Source organism: Anguilla rostrata, chromosome 7 (assembly GCF_018555375.3).
Source record: "Anguilla rostrata isolate EN2019 chromosome 7, ASM1855537v3, whole genome shotgun sequence".
Lineage (NCBI taxonomy): Eukaryota > Metazoa > Chordata > Actinopteri > Anguilliformes > Anguillidae > Anguilla > Anguilla rostrata.
In genome coordinates this window covers 13,503,072-13,512,247 of record NC_057939.1, presented here as the reverse complement: position 1 = coordinate 13,512,247, position 9,176 = coordinate 13,503,072, and positions in this window count along the sequence as shown.

Sequence of the window (9,176 nt, the reverse complement as noted above, 5' to 3'; positions counted from 1 at the left end):
TGGAATAAAGGGGGTTTTATCTGATGGAATACGGCTGTACAAGGTGCAGAATAATATGAATGTTATACAAAAAGAAAGACATGCAAATGTAGAACAGGCAGGTCCTTTGTACGGGCATTTCATGACTGTCATTTTACTGTCTGCAGACAAAAACACAAAACACAATGTCTTGCTTGACAAGAGAGCACTCCTATACACTCCTTTCACACACGCACACTCTTACACACCCACACACACGCACACACACACGCGCACACACACACACATGCACACACACACACACACTCACACCTATACACGCACACACACACACACATGCAGACACGCACAAGCACAATTGGCTAAAGATAAAAGTGTTAACTGCTGTTCTGCAAAAGCTATCTTCTAACCCTTGGCACTGTGGGTCTGAGCACACTCGTGCTGAATAGCAAATCAGGTCTGAGGCCCCAGTGATAGAATGCAGAACAGAGGTGTGTGGCACCTAATTAAGGAGGAGGGGATTGAGGTTTCAGTAACTGCATTGTGCACAGAGGTAATCTTTGACCGCTGCGCCAGACTCCGTCGGTGCAGGGTGCTGTACAGTGGCCCACCAAGACGGAAAAGAACTGCCAGATTCGGTACCCGTCTCCGCTGTTCTCTTGACAGCCTTGTCACTGCCGAGCAGGCTGAGAGAATAGCAGTCGCTGTGATTGCAAGGTCTTACATTGTTGCTTAGCCTGGTGTCAGCAGCAACATTCTTTTTTTAATTGCATGGGTTTCTAACTCCAAGACGAACTGAATGTTGCAAGCCTCCCCATAACTTGTCCTTTCAGATGTGGATTAATATTGCTTCGGAGACGTCGATGCTGCCAGACAATCGAAAAATAGCCCAATGTAAAGAAACACAAAAACCCAATTGAGCATACGCAAACATCATTATCTTTTGACATTAGGAGAGAATGGAAAAGTAAACACAAAGCCGGCCCCCTGTCACCGTCGGAATGTCTAAAAAAATAATAAGACATCAGAAAAGGCGCGGGACTTCATTTCGGGGCTGTCCTTTGAGTGCCTGCCTTGGAGCGGGAGCCCTCTTTCATGTGCCACCAGGAGATTACACTGCAGATGAGACTCCAGTCAGTGCCGGGGCCAAAACGCGAGCACACAGCACTCCATCCCTCAGCCTGGGCTCTCTCCCCTGCGCTGGGCTGTCCCCCGGCATGTTTTCCCATTAAATTCTATTAGGGCCGTTTCATAAATTACTGTTTGTTGGGTTAGGCAAAGTTTTCTTTTCAAAGTTTTCCTGCACTGAAACTTTCCACTTTGTTTTAGTAGTTTGGACCCTCCCTGGTAACAGAATTAAAGAACTGAGGCAGTGTTAATAAAAACCCAACAGCGCATTGAGACCTTTTCTACAGCGAATCTGCACTGAGCAGAGAAGTTTTTCTTCGGCAGGCAGTAAAGCCTCAGGTTGGACATGCCAAGTATCAATTATTCAGCCTCTTAAAAACAGGATGAGGTCCGGGACAGAGGAGGGGTGGGGAGGGGGGGGTGCATAGGCTAACACAGGCCACCTGCCCGGGGTGAACGATCCAGAACACAAGCAGAGCAGTCCTAAGACCCAGGCATCTCTGCTGGTCTTGTCCTTCTAATCAGTCATTAATTGGCTAGACCCCCCCCCCCCCTTGCCTCTCCACCCGATGCGAGACTCCAGCAGACTGTGAGCTGCAGTGGTCCTGCACTTTCCTGTGCTGCCCTGCTGCATGGGCCCAGCGTCTCCTCGCCTCCACGGGGCCCGCCCTGGCTGTTCCATGTTCATTTCCGTCACTCGTTCGTAATGATCTGGAAAAGAGGCAGTCGCCTGGTGAGCAACAAACCAAAGAGACTGGGAGCTCTACTTACACCTGGTACTGCTTTTAGTTGGTTTTCATGGTGGAGAAGCATCCCAATTCTAAGCAATTGCTGTGGTTTTAAGTAAAAAAATAAGTTGAGTCTGAACTCTGTTAACAAGTAATTATGATAATTCTATGAAAATGACACATAGGTTATGCCCCCACATTAATTAAGAAGGTATGAGTCATTGAAGGGGATCCTTACTAATATTTGAAAGGTTGTTAATCCTGAGAAGCAGGTTCAGTACCCTTATCAGAACCAGTTAAAGATGTGTTCTCCCCCGTATTTACCATTTACCTCACCTGCCACCACTGAGCTCATCCAGTCTTCTTGAAATGGATGGAGTTTTTTTTGTTTTTTTTGGCAGGGGGGTGGGGGGGGGGTGGACCAGAAGTTCTCCATCTGTGGAATCTGAATAGACCTCCCTTTCATACTGTAAATCATTGAGCCGACATCTGTAAAATCTGTGTATGAGGATTCCAACAGGGAGGTTTCCATATCATTTAAAAAAATAAGTGCAAAGAGTAAAGCTGTAGAACACATGGTTGTGATGGGCTTTTGTGTTTTCACACATCTGAAGTGTTATTTCCTTTGCCGACAGTGTGTGATGTTACTCAAAAGGCAGATGTGCATAGCAGGAATGGGTGATCAGACCAGCAAAATAACAATGTATTGTCATGTTATTCTACCACTGTTGGCAATTCACAAAGACCAGTTTGTTCACTGTAAGCCTGTTTTAAACCAGGATCATATCTCTGAAGAAATGTTGGAACTACACCTGCTGTTACGCAATGTTGGAGTATATTTGTAAAGGTCTAGTTATGTTCTGTACTGCGTTTCACGAATATGGTTTTGTCTGTTATACTGGGGGAACATGCAGCAGAGAATTCCGATCAGCTTAGTTTTTCATTTTCATTTTTTGTACCAGCAGACTTCACAGACAAATTTGGTAAGAACGCCAAAGCTGTACGCACTGTATGGGTGGACGGGTGTGACCTTTTCACCAGATAGCCCCGCGTGGCTGACAGTTGACCTCGGGCGAGCGGCGCACACCGCCACGCGTGTCGCCGGAGCAAGCCCGGGATATCGGAATCTGGAAGCGGGGAGCCCGGCTCGAGCTTCGCACCGAGGGAGAGAAATCGATCCTGCGCCAGCGCACCCCAGGCAGTGAGAACTTCAGAGCGCGGGAGAGGAGGGGAGAAAAATCCATACACCTCTAGGATTATTCGTACATGTGTTTACAAAGCGCCACCCGGCCCACAGAGTCGGCGGGTGTAAGGGATGAGAGGCCGACCCTGGCAGCCGCTTCCAAGCGACTGCCAGAGATGACTGGAGGCCTCGCCGTCTTCTCCGAGCTGAGGACTGCAGGCCCACATTGGATCCGACAGCAAAGGACATCAAACAGAGAGAGAGCGGGGGGGAGAAATGAATCAGAAAACTTTATTTCGATCGATAGAGGGATGAGTCACATTCTGCACAATGCAGGTGTGAGATGGAATGACAGCCAAATGCATGCTGTCTGGTTTTGGGAAGACTGTGTCGGAGGCATGGAGGATCAAATTTGAGTTGAGGTCAGAGGGTAGCCAATTAATTATATAAATGGCAAATACATTACAGCATTCTACCTGATCATAATATTGATGATAATACGTATTTTCAGGTTAAGCTGTTTTTCAGGTTTTAAGATTTTAAACTAAAAATAAGCAGTTTTTCAGGTGAGCAGCTGCTGGTGCCCATTGATCTGTGTGCACTCTGGAGTTTGCAGGCCTCAGTCAGTGGCAGCCCTATCCACTGAGGGATCCGATATATCTGGTGCAGCTGTTGATGAATTCAAAAACAAACATGCGCACCGCGAGAGTGGAATCCCACCGGGACCAAAAACCCAGAGCTTCTGCTCACCAGCAGTCCCTTTGGTAAACATTCTGGTTTCCGCAGAACTACCATTATAGCTCCGAGCTCTCTCTCCCTCTCTCCCTCTCTCCTTCTCTCCTTCTCTCCCCATCGCCCTCGTTAGATCCCCTGGAAAAAGTATGAGGCAGGAACTGCAAACGATCTGTGTTCTTTATTCTGCAGTTCTTTATTCAAGTCAGTTCGCTCAACAAGATGCATGTTCCAAGTCCCACCGAGAGGCATTTACAGCTCTCATATCACTCTGAGCATTTATAACATTCATATTACTCGGTGTTTACCTTCAGCTTAGCAAATCATCATTTGTTACCTTCACTGCTCCCCCAAATAAGGGTTGATTTACTGTTTTAGAGACAGAGTGAGCTTGGGCCCCCTCACATCTAAACTAGAATGTAGTAATGTCGTAATTATGTGGTAATTATGAACTATGGACAATATTTAATAATTATGTTAATAAAAACACACACATATATAAAAATGTAACATTTTAACTCCAACATTCCCCCCTTTAAACATATATGAATATAATAAACATTAGTTTAGCAGTCAAAGGTGAAAATGTCAGGAATCTCATTTAAGATGGCTTGACCAGCGTGTTCTCTTTTATTTTGTATAGCGATGTAGACACAACCCATAACCAACATCCCAGTTTTAGTAATACAGAAATACCCTTTATATGTATGTGACAACTTGGATGCTGGTGGTATGTGTGTAACATTTGAAAAAATAATCAAATAAGACCCAGTTTGGTCAGAGCAATTAAAAGGCTTCCGTAATATATTAAATAAGGTTTGTCCACCTTGATTGTGGGGGTCATATCTGATGTTTTGTTGAATCCGAGTAATTGCTGAAAAGGTCATTGTGTCGGTATTGGTATCATTATGGCCAGGGAGATGACCTCAGCCTGGGAGATGACCTCACTGATGGTCTGAGTGGTCTCCTGGCCACAGACATTACTGATCACCCAGAGACTGTGCAGAGACAAATATGGCTTCATGCAACATGAACGCATGCGCATATGCACATCCACAAACACACACATACACACATATGTAGAATGCTCACACACACACACATACACATACATGCACAATGCACACACACACACACACACACACACACATACACATACATGCACAATGCACACACACATGCAGAATGCTCACACACACACATACACATACATGCACAATGCACACACACACACACACACACACACACATACAGATACATGCACAATGCACACACACATGCAGAATGCTCACACACACACATACACATACATACACAATGCCCACACACACATACACACACATGCAGAATGCACACACACACACACATACACACACATGCACAATGCACACGCACACATACACACAAAAACACCTCTGTGTCTTGTTTTTTTCTATTGTAAGTCTAGATGAAAGAATCAACAGATGAAAATCGCGATGCCAGCATGGAGGCGATATCCCCTTTAATAGCGCATCATTTAGCCACTAATTCATTCACTCTTCTGAAGTAATAATTTCTGCACGGTTCACAGAGTAATCTTGTGAGTTCCATTAAAGCATTCAATGATGCGCCCAGTTTATACCACCAGATCTGACACTCTATTTGAAAGCTTTTCAGGGGATGCTCTCTTTTGTGCTCTGCTTTGTTCACTTTTTTTGAGTAAGCGCGAGGGTAATGGGTAGAGACTGGAGAGAGAAACAAGCCTTTGTTCTATTTTTGTGCAAATGCAATGGGACTTCCACCCCCCCAGTGAGCTCAGTTTTGGGAACACCCACCCTGTTTTGTAGTTAGATTAATACCTTGGTTAATAAATAGTCACGACGGCGGTGACGCACAGGTTTCTGTTTGTGCACTCCTTTTACAGCTCTACAGCTTTTACAGCTTTAGACCAGTAATGAAAGGAAGGGAACAGCAAGGAAAATAAGCACGACCAATAAGGCCCCTCATCGGAGCAGATCTTGCTGGACTAGGGTGTTTAGTGAACAGGACGGATAGGGAAGATCCATCCCGTAATGTAATGTAATGTAATGGGAAGAGGAAGAGGAAGTTACTCAGGTACTGTGCGGAGGAGGGCTTGTAGACAACACAACCAGGCAGGACTGAGAGGTGGCCTGTTACCTGTGCTGGCTCTATCCCATAATGCCATCTCTCCAGTATGCCTCCATACAGCTGGTCCTCATTTGCATTCATTGGATGTAGTATTAGCAGGCTTATCTTGATTGACATTATTTGAGAAGAGCAGCAATGCAATTTTTTTTGTGTGAGAGTGTGCATGAGAGCTAAAGCCCCTTTTTTGTATTGGAGAATGTCTCACCTCAGACGAAGACAGACATCTAACGCGCTTCCTTTTCTTTGCATTGCTCTAGACAGCTTTGAAGGGATCAAGAAGAGGTGAGCGAGATTTGAATAAAGGGGAAAAGATTGGGCGTCGCAGCTATTTCTTGTGAAAGAACAGAACAGTTGGTTTATTATTGGAATTCTCTCTGTTGAATGAATACATTTTGAAAAAATAAAGAATCAGACTTGAGCTGCTGTGGTACAACTGAAAATTGAACTTTCAACATTTAGCATTTGTTGTGGATTTAGTTTTGTCCAACAAGAATTTAAGTTTTGCACCCTGTACAAGCCTTATCTGTCTGGTTCTGTAACATCTGTAACACCTTAACGAAATGTAATAAAACCCCAAGATGCTTTACCCATATGAACTATTTCCTGAACTGCAAAGCAATGGTCAGCTCATTCCAAAGTTTATCTGCACCTTCTTTTCTTTGGAAGCTGTGTCAAAGGAAATGGAAACCAAAGTTTCACACAAATCATAACCTAAATAGAGACCAGAATGTGAATCAACACACTGCCAAATAAAATTATTTCCAATCAGTAGGTTGTGGAACTAACTCATGCAATAAAGCGTAATATGTTTTCCAGGTGGAAATGCACCATTATCTGTTCAGCTTTGTTTTTGCTTCTTCATTTGCCTAATACTCTCAAAACGTTTCTGCACGGTTAGTTTAATATCACAAGCGTTTATGCTTTACACAAAGCTGTAACGAAATTGGGAAAGAAAAAAGATTGAAATTGAAAGGATTTTCTTTTTGTCCTTTCATTTTTTCCACGTTATTATTGACTTACAGTTCAATCCCTTTTCTCGTCCTCTAAGGCAATCTCAAGATGCAACGAGTGGGAAGGGTTTTTATGTCCGTGCATAGCCTACCGTATCTCGTCTTTCACACGAAGCTTGACCCATGAGACCGATCTGTCATTAGCCACCCGGGGTCGTGCCGCGCTCGCCTTGATGTCCGCTCTTCATACCTGAACCCGGCAGAATTCTCGGCTGAGTGCATTTTCTACCATCACATCGTCCCCGCCGCGCGTCGCAATTGTCCGCCCACCTCTCCGGCAAGACAGCGGGGACCCTGACCACCTCCGTGTCTATTTATCTCTGCCCACTTCAAATGAAGCCTGTTCTGATCTCCTTTCTTCCGCTGATTGCCCAGGGGCAAATGTCGTCTAAAAAGCAATGTGCACCGTACAGAAATGTTAATTGACACCCCAGAAGCATTTTTGTACATTTCTAAAGTTTAAAAAACCTGGGAAAATGAGCTTAGAAGACGTTAGCAGAGAGATTTCAGGAGTGAAAATGAAGCTAGCTATGCACATAAAAGAGGATTTTTACTAACAAAAGAAACCACATTTTCTCCATTCAATAATCTCTCAATAAAGAATAAAATGTGTTGAATTTGTAATATAATTTTTCCAGTAACTATTTTACAAGGGCAAATGAATGAACATTGACAGAGCAAAATGTTTAATATAAAAACAGCTCTAACAGTACACTTGGTACTTACTGGACTTATGCAAACTCAGGGTTATTAGGGTGATTTAACACAAGACTTATACTGCATATGTAATGCAAAGCATCGCTGCAACATGCTAAGAAAAGTTAATAGCCATTTTGTACCTAGTTTTCTCTATGATAGAATCCACCCCCAGTAAAAACTGTACTTTACTCAACCTTATCAGAATAAGAAAAGCAGATTTCCACAATCAAGGCAACTGGCGAACATTTTCTCATTTAACTTAAGCACTTAATTAAATCTTTCCTCAAGGGAAGAGAAGGATTTCTTAACCCTCTTAATGCCATTGTCAGTAAGATTCTCTGTGTGCCCACACGCAGTCCACAAAGGTGCTTCCACACACCATACGCAGCTAAAACCATACATTGTTCTGCAATGCACTGCTTTACATTACATTAATTCAGCAGAAGCTTTTATCCAGAGTGACTCTCCATTTAGGGTAAAAAGCAGGGCATTCATCTGATTGAGCACTGAACTAGTGGCCGTGTAGTGTACATGATGAAAGGTGGCACCAATTGAGCTCTCCTATAGCATGTTGGTTTTGTACATACTGTCAGGAGACCAGCAGAAGTCACAGAAAAAATGGCATGCTAAAAGATTCACTATTGATACATATTCTATTGCAATTTAATACGAACAAACAATAGTATGGCCCATGATAGGGGAAAGGTTAATCAGAATGCATAGCAACAATTGGGCATGAGATGCCTCTTGAAGGTATCTGAGTGGAAAAGAAGGGTCACCACAGCACTGCAGGGGCAGATGCATGTCATCATTCCTGCACAGCCAATCATTTCTTTCATCACATTATTCATTCTATGCATCGTGTCTAATAATAATCAAAAAAATTATATTATCATTATTATTTTGTACATTCTTCCAGTTTATGTATACATAATTTGAGGGATTAGAGTACTGTATGCCAAAGAACAGAGTTCAATTCTTCATGCCATCTTTGCAGCCATTCTCAAGGTCGCAGTGGACATTCAGAGCCACCAAAGCACACTCCAGTGCAACTGTCAGCAGACCTTCCAAACCCGTGAAGACCGTGAACTCTTAATTATGGCTGATTGTTTTATTGTAATTATGTTCTTTTTTGTCTGGGGTAACAGAACTAAATTTGCACGTTTTGATTTTCTCATTGGTGTGGTGAAGCCAAAAGCTTTGCAGGGCCTGCAGAATAATTAGATCTTAATTCTTTTCTGAGCGAGTTTCAGTCAGTTTCAGACGGGATAATCTGTAGAAAACGGCAAGAGACATTTGGTTTGTTTTCACACATTCTGCTGCAGAGTACATTTTGCTGTGACAACACAACTCTGCCTCAGGTGTTGCCAGACACTGGAATGTCTACACTTGGATATTTTTTGTGGAAACTGTATTTTTTTTTTTTTCAAACAAGGATGTCTTAAATTCTTTTCCTTATTTAGGCACATACATCTGGGAACACTTAAATGTATCTACATATAATACACGTGTGAGATATAACCAATTGGCAAATGGGTTTCTTTTTCTGTGATTAGCATGATTGCACTG